The 20,050-nt window shown below is 44.6% G+C and overlaps 1 protein-coding gene across 3 annotated transcripts in view; it reads left to right on the top strand.

Annotated features, from left to right (window-relative positions):
• The window catches only part of FHIT (fragile histidine triad diadenosine triphosphatase), a 1,529,347-nt gene that overhangs the window by 30,500 nt on the left and 1,478,797 nt on the right, over positions 1 to 20,050 (top strand). The gene's annotated exons all lie outside the window — the stretch shown is intronic.

Genomic DNA, 20,050 nt, shown 5'->3' with positions numbered 1-20,050 from the left:
TTTTGGGTAGATGTCTTCTCTGTTTAGTTCCTATTCTGTATTATCCTTTTCAATTATATTTTATCAAATATATTGTGACAATCTATAAAAATTATTTTAAAAAAGGAAGTGGTGGCATGAAGAGCAGGAAAAACTGCTGTTGGGTTGGCTAGAGAAGGTGGGGAAGGAACAACAAAACCCAAATAAAAATTATGCTCCCTATTTAGCTGTTTTGCTTCACAGAGAAAATCGAAGCAACAGGAAAAGTTGCATTTTGCTGGCGTTTGGAAATCACATGGCTTCTCTGCTGTGCCCTGTGGTATCTTCGGAAAGGGAAAAATATGCATAAAGGAAAGTCTGAGGCGAAGGAAAGGCAAGCGGACTGCGAGGCAGAAAGCAAGTGCATAAATGGCTTGCCTCTTTTTCCTGCTGCAACCAACTGAACTCTCTGGCATTCTGTTATTGGGGATAGTCAGGAATAGCATTGGAGACAAAATTCAGGATCTGTTGCAAAAGAGAACTGTCAAAATGGTGCCACTATCAGAAGTGCTGTTATGCCAACCAAGCAGCACTTTTTGAACTTGCTCATAGCTGCAAGGTAGCAAAACATAGCAAGCACTGCATCCACAATCTGTCTGAATATGTCATTTTCCTGGAATTATGTACAAACAGTATTTCCCTCTCTGCATTGTTACATATAAAATATTTGTACTGAACTGTTCAGTTTTTAATATTAAAGAATATGGTGTCTAAAAATCATGCTATTACTGAAAAACTGAAAATTGAGCACTAAAGCAGACTGTTGAAAGAGGCAGTGCAACGGAATTGCAAGCCATTAAAAATAAGGTAATTTCACGTATCGTTGGAAACATGTTCATGAAGGTGTTTGGTGAATATCTCTGGAGAGGGTGTAGGCAACCATCACCAGGTGGGGCTGTCTAGGTTCCTTCTCCCTTTTGGTCCCTGGGGTACCCTGAAATGTTGTTTTTAGGAATCAGAAGGCCCTCAGGAACAGCATCCAAAGTGCTGTGTGTGTTTGCGTGCGTGCGTGCGTGCGTTTGGGGCAGGGATGTAGAGGACTTGTGGAATTGTGGCTTCCTCTTCTGAAGACTTACATGCTGATTGGGAGATTCTTCCACATTTTTTTCTCAACTCCAATTCTTTGGCTTTTTATAGAGCAAAGAATCGCATATTGTTTTCACTTAGGCCAGAAATTTTAAATTTCAATTTGTGATGCTGAGATGCAGTTAACAGTACTCATTTATAGACAAGGTGGTCAGTGCAACAATCAGTACAATTCTCTCAAGCTGTACTGTGTTGTAGCCAGTCCAGTAGGACTCCTCTATGCCAGAGCCACTGTTGCTCCTGCAGCTGGATAAAAGATTTGCCTTAAACCAAGCGGTATAAATCACCATAAAAAGTGAAATCCTTAACTATACAGCATTGTGTTGACTATCAACTTACTTTGTGTGATTTATCTGTTAGACCTCACTAGAAGTAGGTCATCAGCTGGCCTTGTTTGGCTTAGTTAGCATTAACTGCCTTTAGGTTTGCCTTTTCAAGGACACTATCTGGTTTGACGGTTATGTGTGTGAGTGTGAATTTTATATGGCTGCGCATTTTGTCTTGCGATGTTCCACTGTGGCTGGAAATCCATCCATTGCAGCATTTATGTATTTTGCAGGCTATTTTCTCAGTACAAAATTGTTGCACAAGGGAATTCTAGGCAATTGTGTATATAAAGGAGTGGGGAGACCTACTATATTGTGAAGTGGTAGATTATGATATGTTGACAATTATATTGAGAAAGTCAGTATTACATCTTTTTCAGTTGGTGGGTATGAAGATAGATGTCTTTTATTCAGAGCATAGGTTATAAAATGTACGCAGGCTATGCTGAAAGGCAGTTATCTTGTTGCCATTTTTTTTTTGGCTGGGGAGGGGTATTGTGTGATCTCTCTTTGTACATGGGAATGAACAATTGTCCAGAAGTTTAGCATCCTGGACATACCATTACAGCTATGTAGGGTTTGTTTTTCTACCTAGGACTTAATATCAGTATACGGAATAACTAAAATGCAGGTTCTTTTATAGTTGTGTTTTCTCTCTGCTTTTTTGGAAGGGCTGTAGTCAGTGGTGGAATCCAAAAAATTTAGTAATAGGTTCCCATGGTGGTGGGATTCAAACTGTGGTGTAGTGCCAATGGGGCTGGGTGGGGCACAACTGGGCCTTGCCAAGCATTCTGGGGGTGGGGCATTCCTGGCCGGGGCTGTGGCAAGGATGCAGCCACTGTGCCGGTCCTTGGGCGGGAAACAAATGCACACAGGCGCAAGCTGCCACGCACGCCAGTGCACCTCCTGCTAGACTGCTTCAAGTTCTGCACGTTACAGCTGAGAGAAGGGGCGTAACTAAGGCAAAAATCACATGGCAAAATCACCAATTAGTAACCCCCTCTCGGCACACACAAATAATTAGTAACCTACTCTTGGGAACCTGTGAGAACCTGCTGGATCCCACCTCTGGCTGTAGTTGAGAGGTTCAGGCACGTGAGCTAGAGATTCCCTGATATAATCTCAGTTGAGTCGTAAACTGAATTATCATTAGATTCAGCTGTCTCACTTTCCCCCCAACAGCCCAGACTATATCAAGCTTTTCAGACCTGAGAGGTTAAACAAGGTTGGCCATGGCTAGTATTTGGAAGGGAGATCACCCCAAAAGAGCAGGGTTGCTATGCAAATGAAGACAGGGGCAAACCACCTCTGCTCATCTCTTGCCTTGAAAACCCCATGAGTTGGTTGCAACTTGATGGTGCTTAATTGTTAGTATAATTTGTATTATCAATAATGATGATGATGATGATGATGATGATAATAATAATAATAGAAAATGAGAAGGTCAAGATCCTGTGGGACTTTCGAATCCAAACAGACAAAGTGTTGAAACACAATATACCAGATAGCACCGTGATCGAGGACAAGAAAGTGACCATCATCGACATAGCAGTCCCCGGTGACAGCAGGGTCATTGAAAAAGAACACGAGAAGGTCACTAGATACTGCGATTTGAAAATCAAGCTTCAGCGTCTATGGCACAAACCAGCTGAGGTTGTCCCAGTGGTAATTGGCATGCTGGGCGCCATCCCCAAAACACTAGGGCAGCACTTGAAACATCTTCGAATTGACAAAATTAACATCTGTCAAATTCAGAAGGCAGCCCTGCTGGGATCCGCACGAATACTAAGCCGATACATTACAACTTCCTAGGCCTCTGGGTGAGGCTCAAATTGTAATGAAGGCCAACAACCAGCTAAAGATCTGGCAGCTGTGAAATCTACAATAATAATAATAATAGTGAACACCTGCCTTTCAGATAAATGAACATTAAATCATATAAAAACAAAATAAGCCACAATTGAAGTGAAATTGGGAAGAAAAAAAGCAGGAGTAGATAAAACTCTCACTTAGGTGAAGCATTTTGCATACTTAAGAAAAAGTCACAATCATGAGATTGTTTTCCTGATAATTGTGAATGACTGGCTGGAGACTGAAGGAAATAATTATGGCAGACCATTCTCAGCTTTTGGATTGTAATACCTGTCAGGGTTTGGGAAGAGAAGCAGTGAAACAGTTTGGAGCCTGACCTGCATCCCATGTGCATATGTCTGTCTTCTTTTGGAACTGGATGGAGAATAAATTTGGTCTAATCCAGCAGAGCTGTTTCCAAGTATGCTCATTGTGGCTTGATTGTCTGGGTGAGATAGTGGAGAGCCTCATTAGATTATTTGGTAAAGGAAACTGCCGATAGAGGAGGAAAAACTCAGGAGCCGAAATTAAGCGTCAAGAATATCTGAACGTGTCACACACCATGGACCGTTGACCTTTACACTATATTAATGACAATTGGCAGAGTAATAATGTATTAATTTTTGATGGTGACTGTCCCAAATTGAGCCCCACCTAGGTGCCTGTGCTACATTTATTTTTATAGATTTATACTCCGACAGGCTCAAATACCCCTTTAATTCTTCAAAACTGATCTCCTTACTTATTTGCACATAGAGCCAAGACTTGAATGAGGTGGTTCTAGAGTACAAAAAAGCATTCGCTTATGTTTGAGAGCATTTGCTTAGGTGTGAAACATTACTATTGAAAGAATAAAATGTTTTAATTGTGGCTTGGGCTGAGGTGGAGATTACTGGGTATTTCAGCCACGTGTGTTTCACACTACAAGTTTTCTAGTTATAATCGGTGGCTGCTAATTTTGCCACAACAGTTTCATCACACTCTTCATAAGACCGGTTGTATTATGTGTGAAGGCTCAAATCAGGTATTACGTGAATAGACTATTAAAATATTTAAGGATTATGGCCTCCCCATCCCCATATGTCTTGCTTTTCCCCATGATGTTATTGAATGAAAGCTAGACAAAGGTCAAGCCAGAGGTTAATACTATACAGATCTGATTAAAATTAGCTGTGCTATTTTCAAAGGTCAGGTGTGCTCAGTGCATTTTCTTAGAGATTATTTTATTTATTTTTGCATATGTATACATCTCAAACTCGTAAAGGTCATGGTGCGAACTAGTTTGTGGAGTTACAAGGAAGTAAGTTTAATGCTATAACCCTTATTAAGTGGAACGAACAGGTTATCTCCAAGGTCCTGCTGGGTGGATTTCCCTCTCCCCCACTATTTCCTACGGGGGGGGGGGGGGAGAAGAAGAGGAGGAGGAGGAGGAGGAGGAAAAGGAGTTTGGATTTATATCCTCCCTTTCTCTCCTGTAGGAGACTCAAAGGGGCTTGTAATCTCCTTGCCCTTCCCCCCTCACAACAAACACCCTGTGAGGTAGGTGGGGCTGAGAGAGCTCCGAGAAGCTGTGACTAGCCCAAGGTCACCCAGCTGGCATGTGTGGGAGTGTACAGGCTAATCTGAATTCCCCAGATAAGCCTCCACAGCTCAGGTGGCAGAGCTGGGAATCAAACCCGGTTCCTCCAGATTAGATACACGAGCTCTTAACCTCCTACGCCACTGCTGCGTAGAAGAAGTAGGAAGAGGCAGCTTGACTAACCAATTTGCTAGGTGTGGGTTCCCTGACCTTGTGCATGCTGGGCACTGCCTCCCTCATCCTCATGGCCCACCTCTCTCACTTCATGTGAGATTTGAGAGGGCCGTGCAGGCAGCACCATCTGCCTTTTGCAGAGCAGTGTAGTGCTCTTAGCCACTACCCCAGGGGTCTGCAACCTGCGGCTCTCCAGATGTTCATGGACTACAATTCCCATCAGTCCTTGCCACCATGGCCAATTGGGGCTGATGGGAATTGTAGTCCATGTACATCTGGAGAGCCGCAGGTTGCAGATCCCTGCACTACACCATTCGGATTTCAGCTGACCATTATACCATCCAGAAACCTGACTAAGTCTGTAAAATACCAATAAGGTATTTTTAGATATGTATTTGGATTGCATATGTCTGAATGCATATTCCTAGTATGTATTCAGAGGTTTAGATCTTGATTTTAATGTGTAGGTTGAAGTTTTTCTTGTCTGAAGCTTATTCTTTCCTTGTATTCTTTTCTTTTTATCAAAGTGGTATGGTCAAATGCACAATGAAGATATGTATCTTTTTTTCTAAGAAAAAGTAAAGCAAAATCCATTTGGGTGAAGAAACCATGTAAAGTATATGCATGGTTAATTCAAATTATTATACCCTATGGGCTTTTGCTAGCGCACCATACAGCCATCTATTTTTGTAACAACCAAGAAGTAATAACAAAATGGTGCCTCAAAATGCATAGAAGGATAGTGAGAAGTAAAGTAACATCTTGTTAATAGCTATGGGGAGAAACAGCAACTTTAGTCTATAATAACATTAACCATAGTGTATACTTTACCACTTTAGCACACATTTAGGAACTGAGAAATTTGCTCTTTCATTTTTCACTTGTTGAAAAATTTAAGACATTTACTCTGTTCCCTTTCTATCTCAGGCTCTCCAAGACGGCAAACATAAAAACATTTAAACATTTAAAATGTTAAAATAATTCTTAAAAACAGTTGAGTAAGACATAGAAACAAACAAACACAGAGGACAGCCAATAACATTTAGTATGGGAATACCAATTAAAACAAGAGACTTCACCTATTGGTGGAAAGGGACAGTTCTTCTCTAGCAGAACTAGCCAATTAAACTGCATGCGGAATGTGATCCCAGTGGCTAACCTTAGTTGTACAAAATCCTGCAGGGCAAATCAGCTTCCATGAACCAACTGAAGTTTCCAAATTCTCTTGCAGAACTGTCACATACAGACCAAGTTACCATAACTGAGTATCAAGGTTCCTACAGCACGGAACAGTCTGGCTGGGTCACGAGTCAACATAGGGAGTCAACATAGGGAGAGGCTAATCTCTGGCAAGAATTTGCTGGAGCAATGGTTAAGTTGAATGCTCTTTTGGCAAAGATCAAGTTCAATAGACTTGCCCGCTTGCTTGTGGTGCATTATAGTAATATGTGTATGAAACAAACAAAATTACCCTTTTTGTTACTTTGGCTGATGCCTAGAACTGACACACACGCATCTAATGTCTTGTCGCACCACTGAGTAATACTCTGTCGTGGTGCAACCTTTAGTCAACCTGTGGGTGGTATATTTGGATGTGAAAGGAAATAGACATCTGAGTGACTTGGGCCAACTACGCAATCCTAAAGAGTTAGTTCAATCTAAGCCCATTTATGTCAATGGGCTTAGGCCTCTTCCGCACACGCAAAATAATGCATTTTCAAACCACTTTCACAACTGTTTGCAAGTGGATTTTGCTATTCCGCACAGCTTTAAAGAGCACTGAAAGCAGTTTGAAAGTGCATTATTCTGCATGTGCAGACTGAGCCTTAGACTGGAGTAACTCTGCATAGGATTGTGCTGTGAGAGCAGGTTTAAGTGATCACTGTGAAGGAAGTTAAATGGTTAATTATTTAGCAGTGACAGTTTTCCATGCATTGTAAATTAAATATAATTTAGTTGCAGTCGTTCATTTGGAAGATGTAGGCAATAACCTGTTATTGCTGGGTTTTTAGAAAAATAAGGTATACAAAAGATCTCTTAGAATTTGTACCAGTTACGTTCATTAAAATTCAGAAGGGATAATAAAGCCACAAAAGGCTACAAGTATGAGTCACTGAAGCATGGCTAATTACAACAGTTTTCAAGCATGCAACCAACATTTGGCAAGAAACTGGGATTCTATTAAATACATATTTTGAAGATGCTTCATCGGCGGGGGAGAAGCTGTGGTCAGACAGACTCTTAGCATTTTTATACCATAAGAATGACAAGTCTCTTACATACGCCTCTTATGCTGCATTGACATTTTGTTATCTTTTCTTCTGCTCTCTAATGCCATTTGCATTGATTTTGCTTTTAAAAAGGTAAAAGCAAGTCACAGAAGTGAAGAGTCTTTGAGACATACTGAAATGGTGTTTTAGATTGATGTTAATGTATTTTGCAATTTTTCTGTTTCTGAGCCTAATGAGTGGATTGGATGATATTTTCTCTGCTCTCGATCAAAACCGTTTTGGCACCACATTTCCCCCTTCGTTTAGCTACGGAAGAAGAAACTTCCAAAGACAAAACATGTATTTAGCACAGTGGTGCTAAGAAATTTCTGGACCGGTCTGCAGTTATTTTTAAGGGGAATCTGAACATTGATTTTTCTTTTTCAGAAATGTTTTGCTTTTGCAATTTTTGTTTATAGTAGAAAAAGGTGCCTATGATTCAGATTCAGAATGGAATTGCTTGTTGCTAGTCCAGTATGAGGCGCATGTGATTCGAATCCTTTGTTTTCTTTGTTATGCTAACTTGGGGTTTTGGACATGTAATATCCAGGAATCCACTCCATGTTCTTTTTGTAGCTCAAAATTCCAGAATCTGGAGCAAATTACAAGCCAGGTTTTGCTTATGGCTTCCTACAGGGCAAACCTAGTCAAGCTGATGTAGAGGTCTTTGGTGGGCATCCCTCTCTTTTCTTTCTTCATGTCAGTTCTAAGCAAATTCATGTTCTGTTTGCAGATTGTGTATGTGGAGGTTGCTTTTATATTGGCTTAAAGAAGCCTAGCATCTCTTAGGTTTATGTTCTGAATCATTGTGCATCGAGTGCTTAGCTGCATAAAAGTCAGCAGAGAAAAAGTCAAGCCTCTGCCACAAGAAATACCGGTAAAAGGAGAGCATGGGAAAGATTTCAGTGTTAATGTGCTCTGCTGGATTTTGCTGCCCTTGATGCTACTATCCCCCTTAGGCACCAGCCACCACTGTGTTGCAAATTTCAAATTTTCCTTGGCATAGCCATAGTGTATGTTCATGGTTCTGTCCTGCCTGCGTGTCCCCCCCCCCCCGTCCTCTCTTTTTGAGGACAGTGGCTGGTTGCTTTGTGGCATCAGAGAAAGTTCGGAATAGAAATGGTGAAGATTGTCCAAGTCATCAGTGCTAGGTGGCTCGTGTTAATGTTCCTGGTTGCCTGGCAGTAAGCAGACTACAAAATTGGTGATCCCTGGCCCTAAAGCAATCAGGCTGGCCTCCAGGGCTGTGGCCCCTACCTGGTGGAACAGGCCCCTACCTGGTGGCCCCTGCCTGGTGGAACAGGCTTCCAAGGAAGATCAGGGCCCTGTGGGACCTACAGAATTTCTGCAGGGCCTGTAAGACGAACCTGTTCCACCAGGCGTTTGGCCAGTCTGGGTAAGAACATCGCTACCATTCCATCTGGCCTCCCGTGGGTGCAAGGGTGGGGAGGGGGGAGGGGGCGCCATCTAATGTTATATGGTTCCTGGTTTTAATTAAGTGATATTAGTTTAAAAGTTGTATTTTATGGTGTTTTGAAGTTGTATTTATACTATGGTGGTTCACCACCCTGAGCCCCTCGGGGGAGGGCGGTCTATAAGCCCAATAAATAAATAACAATAAATTAATAAAATAAAGACATATTAATTTTGTTTCATGTTGATGTCATTAAAAGTGTGAAAAGGACAGTTGTGAAAAAAAGGATTGTACCTGATGTGACTTAATTTTGTATTTTTAATTAACGTTAAATAAGTATGCATTACTTGATTGCATCTGCATATCTCATGATTAAAACAAATGTTGTGTTATTATTCTTATTCTTATTGGTTATTTATTTGCCTTTTGAACAAAGTAACTACTATGGAAACATGGGCGAGGGTACAAAATTAGCTAGTTGGGGCTCTGTGGCTTGTAATACCACAGGTAATTATTTTCTTCTGATTCAGCATTTTTGAACCTTTGGGCACCTTTGGAATTCTGACTTGGTAGGGTCGACCCAACCACAAAATGGCTGCAGCGAGTGTGGAAACCATTCACAAAATGGCCACCATGGGAGGCGTGTGTGTTTGAGCGTGCCCGCGCGCACACACACACACACACACAGAGGAAGAAAAATGCAGGGAACAGGAGAATTAAATACACTGCGAAAAAGAAAAAAAACACAACTCTCTGGCGGCAGCTTGTCCTCAACCATTATTTTATTATTATTATTATTATTATTATTTATTATATTTATAAACCGCCCTCCCCCGAAGGGCTCAGGGCGGTGAACAGACAAATAGCTAGAGCACAATAAAATCAGTAATCATTAAATAACGGCTCTATACATTTTAAAATCAACCCCGTTTAAAATGCAGCGTTCCAACATCAGGTAAGCAATGGCGTCCTACTAATAGATCCCCTAAAAAAGGGGGGAGGGGAAGAAGAGAAGAGGGACAGCAGGGTCCACAGATGTTAAAAGGGGGGGGGCATCAACGGCCAGCCTCACCAAAGGCCCGGTGGAACAACTCTGTCTTGCAGGCCCTCGCGGAAATCATTAAAGATCCCCGCGAGAGGAGCCCGGCTGTGAAGCTGGAAGTAGAGTGTTCCACCAGGCAGACCTTAGAGCTGTAAAGGCTCTGGCCCGGCAGAGGCTTAACCCAGCATCATTGAGGGGCCAAGGGGGATCACCAGTAGGTTGGCCTCTGCTGAGACAGCAGTGGTCGATTTGGGGACATATGGGGCAAGGCGGTCCCGCCAAGAATATGCAGGGAGGGGTCCCAGGCGGCGCAAGGGCCTTAGCAAGGTCACAATAATACCAGCACCTTGAAGATGATTCGAATTCAACCGGGTAACCAGTGCAGGCTGCGGCGCAACACAGGTGAAATGTGATCTCTATGGCGGCGCACCTCCTGTGAGCAGAAGCGGGCCGCCCGCATTCTGGACTCAGTTTTAATTTCCGAATCAATGCGCAGGGAAGCTGCCTGGGCGTAGAGCGAAGTTGCAATAGTCTAGTCTGGAGGTTTGACCGTTGCATGGATCACAGTAGCCAGATCCGGCTTTGGGAGAGGAAGGGGGGCCAGCCGTTGAGGCCTGCCGAAGAAGATGAAAAAAAGCGCATAACCTGGGTTACATATGGGCCACCTGGAGTGCTCCATTGAAGAGAGACTTTAATCCAGGTGGACCCCCCAGGCTGCCCGGGACGGGAGGGAGGCGGTTGCCAATGTTAGCCCCACTCCCACACCGGGCGCTGGAAATCCCTCAACCCCTCCCCGGCCCAGCCAGAGGATCTCCCCGGTCTTCGATGGGATCTTCAGTTTTAATCCTGCTTCTGCTTCAAATCCAACCAATAGCGATCGCCTCCAAACAATGCTGGAGAGCTACAGGAGGCGATTACCGCTCCCCCCCTCCATCAACAGAATGAGCTGAGTGTCATCAGCATATTATTGATGACAGGGTCAGCCCAAAGCTCCGATTACCAACTGAGCAAGGGGTCGCATATAGATGTTAAATAACAGCCCCGGGGACAGCTTGGCGCTCCTGAGGGTACAATTCACACTGAAGTGGGCACTTTCGGGAGGCTGAGTCCCCGCTTTCCTACACTTTGCTGGAGTCCAGTCCCGGAGAAACTTGAGGGCAATCCACTGAAGGACCCAGTGCCTCGCGACCCCAGAAAGCGGTAACCAGGCGGTGGGTCAAAAGATGCGGACGTGATGGACCACATCAGCAGCTCGCGGTAAGATCTAACAACACCAATGGCAGCGCCGATCCGCCTCGGTCAAGTTGCATACGGGAACATGTCTGTGACGGCGACAAGAACAGTCTCCGTCCCCATGCCCAGCACGAGGAAGCCGGACTGGAAGGGATCGAAGGCCGATGTGTCCTCCAGGAAGCCCTGGAAGCTGCTCCAACACCACTCTCTCAATTACCTTCCCCAGAGAGCGAAAGATTCGAAACGGGGCTGGTAATGGTGGCCAGATCTCCAGGATCCTAACGATGGTCTTTTGCAAGAGTGGAAGCGGACCACTGCCTCCTTCAACCCACCCGGAAAAACTTTCCTTGCTCAAGGGAGCTATTGATGATATTTATTCAACAGGTGGGGTGGTAGCTCCGCCAGGACATGCTTTAATAAGCCAGGAGGGGACCTTACCGGATCCAGGAAGGACAGGTCGTAGGTCTAACACAGGGGTAGGGAACCTGCGGCTCTCCAGATGTTCAGGAACTACAATTCCTCTATCAGCCTCACCAGCATGGCCCAATTGGCCATGCTGACAGAGGCTGATGGGAATTGTAGTTCCTGAACATCTGGAGAGCCGCAGGTTCCCTACCCCTGGTCTAACAGCAGCCAGGGCCCTGTCGACAGTGGCTTCGGCAGAGGCAAGGGAAAATCTTCTGGGCCAAACAAAGGGCCAGAGAAGCTGACGCGGCAAGGGAGCCTCCAGTTCACTTATTGTCTCTACAAGGGTGGAGAGAAGGTCCTGGCGGAGCTGACGCAACTTTGCTCTCGAAAAAGCTCATAAATGCCTCACAGCTGATAGCCAATTGTTGATTTGTAGAGCCCTCAGTCAATGAGGGTGAGTGACGAATGATGCTTGAAATGAATTGCCGCTGGGCGAGAGCTAGCAGATGCAAAGAGAGGAGTGAGAAGAATGTCCTCTTACAGCCTCCTTCGTTGCCATCTCATAGGCCTTCATAAGCGTCCTATAAAGATGTTCGCTAGCGGCTCACCGTCGATGACTTCCTCCCACACTTCCGCTTCTAGCCGTCTGGAGTCTCCGCTTTCATACCGCTGCAGTAGCTCCTCACAGTGTACCAAGGAGCTAGCCTTGACGAGAGCGCCGAGAGAGGCGCCGAGGAGCAACAACCTGCGATGGCATCGGAGGAAGAAGCGAGAATTCCAGTCTTCCACCTGGCCAATCAAAGGGTGCCGGAGAGGTTCAGGGGTCCCCGCAGAGCATTCCAAGGAAACCCATAGGATCCATTAAAGATCTCCGCTGGCGGGCATAAATCCCGCCTCGTCGCCTGACAAGGATGTCGCCGGCTTGCGTCCACCCGGACCCTCAGGGCATAATGGCTCCAGACCTCATGGCATCTCTACTCTGTAGAGGATATGACCATATCAATCCCTGGACCCAAAAGACCAAGTCAAGTGTATGCCCAGCCTTCTCATGAGTGGGGCCAGAATTTACCAAGGAGAGGGCCCAGCGTGCCATGTGGATGACACTAGGTCTGCAGCATACACACACGAGGCGAGTGTTAATGGAAACATGGACGTTGAAGTCCCCAGGACAATAAGTCTGGGGAACCGCAACGCCCAGTCCGCCACCACCTCCAGCAGCAAGCAGCAGGCAGTCCCCTGGTGTAAGCTTAGGGCGACCGGCATACACCAGGAGGGACTGCCAACCTCTCCGAGGCCATCCACCTCCAAGGCCACCATTCCAAGACCCGTGATCTCTGGGACAGGGACAGCCCTGAAAGAGGATGACATCACCGGATGAACATTGCCACACCACCCGACCCTGTGTTGGTGACCGGTGGAGGCACGCGAAACCTGGTGGGGAGACCTCGGCTAAGGCGACGGTCTCCCCTTCTTCGCATCTACAGAGTCTCCGACCGTAATGCAAGCCAGGTCCCATCTGTTGGTCTCCCGAGATATTCTCCGGAGAACAGCGGTCTTATTATTTATGGACCTGGCATTTTATCCCAACACCAGTATTGACGAAGCAGAGTAGCTCCTGAACCCTACCACTCCGCGTACCTCGGGATAGAACGAAGGTCAGGAAGGTTCGGGCTGCAGCATGTCTGCATCTCTCCCGTCTTCTCTCATATGGCCACCGTCTACCATCATATTTGCCCTCGTCCCCATCATCACTGGGATCCCTATAGACCCATGGGTGGCCCCCATTTCCCCTACTGTCTCTTGACTTTATCTAACTTCCTGGTGAGAGCTCCCCACTTTAGTGGGCTCATAGGGCTCACCTCTTACGAACTCTATCTATCTAGCAGCCTATCACAATAAATTAATTGAACAACAAATACAGTCAACACTTAATAATTCCTAATTAATTAAATAATTATTTCCTAACTAATTCCCCACTAGCTACTTACAATTTCACCAACTACAGAACATAACCAGGAGCCAGAGAGATGTCAATAAGTATCAGTCGGCATTAAGATCTCAATGATTGGATATCACTGCAAAATGACTTCCCCGATGCTCCACACCAACGGGAGACATGTGTATATCCACAGCAGCGTTAACAATAGCCAGGCTCCATAGGGGAATCAACATAAGCCAAAGCTGCCACTAAAACACCGCATTACAGAGCTGAGTACGGGACCACTTCTCTGTACTTTGTGCCCTCTGGTGGTCATCAGGTAGGCACAGGATTACATGTCACAACAGGAGGATCCAAACCTAGGGGCCCACACCACCTAGGCGGAGCCTCAGATTGAGTCTCTGAATCCAAGGATTATATAGGGCCGAGGAGTTAGAGTATGTAATAATAACTGAGCAAGTAGTAGGGCAGGTAGCACAACAAGTCGGAGAACCACTGCCACTGGCCACTCCTCCCAGATCTCAAAAGTGCCGATTCCTGCCCAAAGATCACTGTCTACAGTCAACTGGATGTTAAAAAAAAAACTAAAAGGCAGCAATAGTGTTGGACTGCAGAGAAACTGCTAGTCGCATTGTTCACGGCGATCTTGTGAGGTCCCACCCTCACAATCAGGCCTAACTTTGGAAGCCGCATCGTCAGGTCTCTCGCATCGGGGTTCGATTTCTTCCAAACTTGCTCCAGAGTCGCTGCTGCCGGCTCCGCCTCCACCAGTGCTTTATCAGTCTCTCCGCCTCCTTTCGCCACAAGACGGGCTCCCGACGGAATTTTAGCCCGGCTTCGGTTGCACTCTTTCCCGGGGGGACTCTAGGGGCTGAGCTTGGAACAGGGGGGGTCTCTGCCACCCGACGCCTTAACACCCGGTAATACACCCCGGTCGCGAATGATGCGTTAATTCGATCCTCATTCCAGCCCCGCGGCCAGTCCCGGCTCCGCGGCCGCCTCCGCGGCTGTTCCCGGCTCTTCTACCGGCGTCTGCCGCACCCTCCTCAGGGGCTCCGGAGGCCGACATTTTGGGGTTGGGGAATCTTTATCACCAACACCCCTGTTGTTAATGTGGTCTCTCGAGGCAGCGTCTCGGCAATGGGTGCCCAACCGCCACGAGCAGACGCGGAAACCAATAGATAGAAAACAAAAAGCACGGTAGGAGACAGGCGCCTTATATTATAGTCCTGTGACGTTTTAAGGCGCTTTTGGCTTCTAATATTGTTTCTAATGCTGCGTTTTCACCATATAGGTGGATAGAACAAGTTCTCTCAAGTTAAATTCCAGGGGGATATTTTAGAAACCTGTAAGTAGCGGAGCTCCGCTGCCGAGCTCCGACACGGACGCCATCTTGGTTTGGAGTTTAATCGATAGAGCCAGTCAGAAACCCTGTTCACTTTCTAAGAAACACTTTGGGGCATCAAAGCAGGTGTCAGCAGGCATTATGGGCACTGTGCTGGGGACCCCTAGCTCCATACTTAGACCCTCCCATTTGACAACTTTTTGGATCCTGTCAGAAACTTGAAAGAATAATAATCACAGCACAGTACTTGAATGACATCTCATAATTAAGGTTCTCATTAGTCCAGTGTTAGAAAACCAATGAATGTTCATGTTTGAGCTCAAAGAAAAGCATTGAAAGACCACAGCAAGTAAACACCATTTATAGTTTGAAGCATTATGTAATAAGCAAAAGTCTAATTGGGTTAACATCCGTGATCTGATAAAATTGTTCAGCTATAGTTTTTGTGTTGCCTTCATCTCTAAAGTTACAACACGGATGCAAATGAAAAGACCCTGCAATGCATAAAGAGACTTTTTCACAAATCTATATTTATAGTTAATGATTCTGAGGCAAGTTACTTTCAGTTTGCAGGGTTGCCACAACACTCAATCTACTAATAAAAATAGTTTGTATGTGATTATTTCTGATAAATCAGCATTCTGATAAGGAGGATTGTACTAATACAGTCTCAAAAGCTGGTGTGCATGATTGTAGTAATCTTTTAGGCAGGGCGTTGAATTTGGATGTACATTCAGTTAGGAAAGTTCAGGTGGCAACAGAATTTATCTTCGTTACTTCCTATTTAGGACATAACATGAAATGATGGTTTAATTGAATTGTGGCTAACGTGATATATTGGAACACTGTGTAGTCCTCTTTGTATGTCTGGGTTAGGCCTGTTATTCCAGGATGAGTTATTCACCACAGTTAAGGTTCTGGTGTTTCACATGTTTATTTATATTATTCTGTTTAATACCCCACCGTCCCGGGACAGAGTCAGGGCAGCCAACCTACATGATTAGAGTCAGATCAAACAATTCAGCCATTAAACAATTAAACAATTCAATAATTTAAACATTAAAATTATTCCTACATTTAAAGCATTCACAGATGGCAATATAAATCAAGATCTCTTGATGCCCATGATATGGACAGATAGTAAGGTGACCAGATGGTCACCTTTGTGATCCGGGACGGGGAAGTGGCCGTGCGCACGCGCAGCCTCAGAAGCACACTGCCTTCTGGGGCTTGCCGTTTCCCGCCCTGTCACAGGGCAGCAGACTCCCAAAAATCGGGACAATTTGCAGAACCCGCGGGACGCGGGACAAATTGTTTAAAGGTGTGACGGTCCCGCCAAAAGCAGGACGTCTGGTCAGCCTAACATATAGTTTATGATGTTTTAAGCCATTGTATTAAATCATACAAGTTATATGAGTGTAATTCACTGGGCACCAAGCACTTCAGAAGCTTACTTTAGTTGGAAGAAACGAAACTCATGGGGCAGCCTGACACTGAGACTTTCAGGTGGTTTGGGAAAACAGGGCCCCACCAAGGAGATAAGGAATTAGCAGAAGCTCACAAATACAGATAAAGGTAAAATAGAAACCAGTAGTTGTTATAGAAACCTTTTACGCAAGGTGTTTTTGACTTAAGTTTCCCCAAATATGGGAATGGGCAAGGTGTGGTAAAAGGTGGGGTGAGATGACCTGGTCTGTATGTCTTCTTGACTCAAATCAATGGTCAGAAGACAAAGAGGGATGTTTGTAAGAGGGTATAAATTATGTTACGCAAGCAACAGCCCCTTGAACCTCCTCCCTGTTGCTAACAGAGAAGAGTTCCCTCTTCTGCGCAGAATTGAAAGAAAACAATAAATCTCTGAACACTGAAGAAGCTGTTGGATGGTTATTTTTGTAACCGGTCAGAGCTTTTGCTCTGTGGACAGGGCCTTTGCCCTTGTGCCTATCACCCATATCACAAATCTCCCAATCCTGCTCCATTTTAAGATATTACCATTAGAGCGAGGAAAAAGGGAGGGTATAAAAATCAGGGGCCAGTGCGATGTACTAGATCCATGGCAGCCCCAACTATCAGCTCAGCAGAACATTTCACTTTTACAGGTTCTGATGTGCTCTTGCAAAGAATTACAGCAACTAAGAGCCAGAACTCTTAGAGCCAGAACTAAGAGCCAGAAGCCTGGCTCTAGTATGGGCCAGTTGAATATCCTCGAAGCCAGTGACCACCAAGAGATTGCTACTGGTCCTCTACACAATTTGGGGAGATGTGGTCCCAAAGATACGATGCTGTGTGAATGCTTCCATCCTGGCTTGTAGTCTAGGTTGACCAGACGTCCCACTTTTGGCGGGACAGTCCCGCCTTAAAACAATTTGTTCCACGTTTTTTTTCAAGTGTCCCGATTTTTGGAAGGCTGCCGCACTGCCTTCTGGGGCGCAAGGCAGTGCGGCAGCCTCCCCTGCGCGCGGCCGCAGGAGCATGGCCTTCTGGGGTGCTCCCGATTCCCGCCCTGTCACTGCAGTAGGCTGGAAGCGGGAGCGCTGCATGAAGGCAGTGCGACTAATGGCTGTGGCAAACATCGCGGCTTCACCACCTACCCTCAGATCCCGGTTCACAAAGGTGACCATCTGGTCACCTTATTGTAGTCTGATATCACCTGGTATGGATTGGTCCATGATTTGCATTTTCCCCAGCTGCAGAGATGCCTGGCCAGAGCCAAGATAGAACAAACCAGCACTTGCTGAAGCAAGCTGGAGTTTGAGTGATGGTCTATGAGCACAGTCCTATTTTTGCAAACTAGCCATAGTTAAATAAGCCATGGTTTCGCAGTATGACAAGACTCGAGATGTGAAGCTTCTGGAAATTTTGAAACCTTAGAAAGAACAACCCCCCTCCTCCCCCCCGGGGAAAATAGAAACTAATGGAGAATTTTCTATGCAAATCTTCATTTCTTGTCAAACTTGAAGTTTCATTATTTGATATATTTAGGACATGAAAAAGTATAAATGCTTTGGAGCAATACCTAAGCATTTCTACTCAGTAGTACACCCCAAGTTATTCAGGCTGGCTTAGTCCCAGGAAAGTATTCTTATGCTTTGCAGCCTTTGTTTCCAGCAAGCAAAATTGCAAATATGCCTGATTCTAAGGAAAGGGCAACTATCTGAGTCTTTATCATCTTAGTAAAAAAATAAGATTAAAAATAGAAAACAGATTTTATACTAATTAAAGTGCACTATTTGGACAGAAACTGTTATGACGGGGGGGGGGGGTAGCCTATTTGGGTCTCAACTTTTGTAATGCTGAAAACTCTGAGCTATGCATTAGTATATTGCACATATTTTGCATGTTAATTATAGACAAAATTAGTCTGAATTCATTCAAATGGTCGAAAATGTGTATCAGTAGCATACACCTTATCTGAAGCTGTTGATTCTTATTTCTATTTCATGCTACATGTTTTGAGTGAATGAAACCTTGTCCAGAAAAGACTGTCAGTCATTCCAAGAGAGAATTTTTCATAAGAATTTTTTTTTTACAGCGCTCTTCCCAAGTTTTTAGGTCCATGGAGAATTTATTTGCAACTTTTCCTGTTTCCTGGAAGGGGTGGGCAGGGTTTGTAGTCTGAACTTTGTATGTGTAGATGCTGAGTGAATATTCCACGTTAAAAGTTAGTTTAGACATAAGGATCCTGACCTTTGCCAATTATTCCTTCTGACAGCATCTCCTTGGGGGATACTGCCCGGGAAACCTTTAGGGACCGCTTTTCAAGATGTTGGAGGGAAGGTGGAGGGAAAGCTGGAAAAGTATTCACAAAAGTAGAATCAAGCCTTGTATTGTATGCTATTACCAAAAAAGTTACTGACTTGGACATTAATATCTGATTTAGTGACTGTTCTTGTATAGTGAGACTTGGAGGCTGGTTTGTGCTTCTTCAGATAGACTCAGGAACTGTCGTTTATGTAAACAATGTGAGGCAGCATTTTGCTATGGGTGACATAGTATGTCTCATTTTGAACAGAAATTCCTGCAAGATGTCGTTAGGAGGAGGCAGGCTAGAATGACACTTTTCCTCATTAGAGTGAATAGATCTAGATGCACTGCATGAACTATATTCTGTGATTGGCATTTTGAAACTCTCCCTCCTTTTCCAGACTTGTCCTTCCATTTGCCTGTGCTAGCCACATGCTACTACTCATATAATTCAACTACACGCGTTCAGAAGATGTCCCATAATTCAACTTCTATCAGTGTTCCTTTGTTCTTAAACTAGGGGTCATTGTGTTACAGAGTGGCTTCACACATTACATTTTAGAACTGTATTTGTAAGACATTTTACTGGTAAGAAAGGGTGGTGGCAGATGCCTTCTATAAACCCTTAGAGATTTGGGGTTTCTCATGAGTGGACATTCAGTTGCAAATCAAGGTTTGTTCCCATGTAATGTGTGAAAGGATGTGAATATAAGGGTGGATTTGTTCAGTGGAGAACCGACATCAGGCTTCAGCCAGCCGTAATGATCACTTGGTGAGTCACAATTGCTCAATCTAATTTACCTCACTGGCTGTTTTTGCATGGCAAAATTGCACCGGGGAGGAACCGGGATCTCACGTACTGGATCAATTTTGCCCTGGTTTGTACCTCCACCTGGATCCCTGCTTCTGCCTCTGTAATGCTTCAGTTGTCTTCACGAGCACAGGGCTTTTTTCATTTGCCCCGCAATCTGTTCCACACAACTTGTGATCAGTTGTACTAGAGCGGCACTGTCCTAAGGTAGTTGTCTAAGAATAATTGAATGCTATTTATTGGAAACAAGAATTTGCATTATGATGAATTTCATACGCAGTGAAGATTTGCAGCTCGAAAACGCACTTTCAGCGTGCAGGCGTTCTGCTGCTGTTATAATTGTGTACTGCCGGGACAGTATTGGTGAGTGGATTGCTCTCCTGTAACATCATTTTCCGCTTATATCTTGTTCTCCATTGAGTTATCTGTATGACATTGAAGTGATTGTGGACCCCCCACGTCCTTTGATATCACTTACCTGCACGGAATAGTCACTATTGTAGAACTCTATGGATTATTGAATGGACTATTTCCATTGATGTACATTTGATACTTTTCTATCATTGACAATCTGTACTTTGCTAATATTGTACATATTTGGTCCATGGTCTTCTAAGGGGGCAGTTTTAGTGTTTTTCTTTTATTATTAGGAGAAACAGCCAGCCTAGAATTACTTCTTGCTTATCTGAAGAAACTTCGGGCTTGAATGGAACAGGAATGTGGATTAACTCATTTTCTTGCAGCTTTTTATTAATCTGGATGCAATACTTATCATGCAGTACAGAATCCAACAGATGTTCAAGAAAGAGA

Source organism: Sphaerodactylus townsendi, linkage group LG03 (genome assembly GCF_021028975.2).
Source record: "Sphaerodactylus townsendi isolate TG3544 linkage group LG03, MPM_Stown_v2.3, whole genome shotgun sequence".
NCBI lineage: Eukaryota > Metazoa > Chordata > Lepidosauria > Squamata > Sphaerodactylidae > Sphaerodactylus > Sphaerodactylus townsendi.
This window is presented reverse-complemented; position numbering and strand designations above follow the sequence as displayed.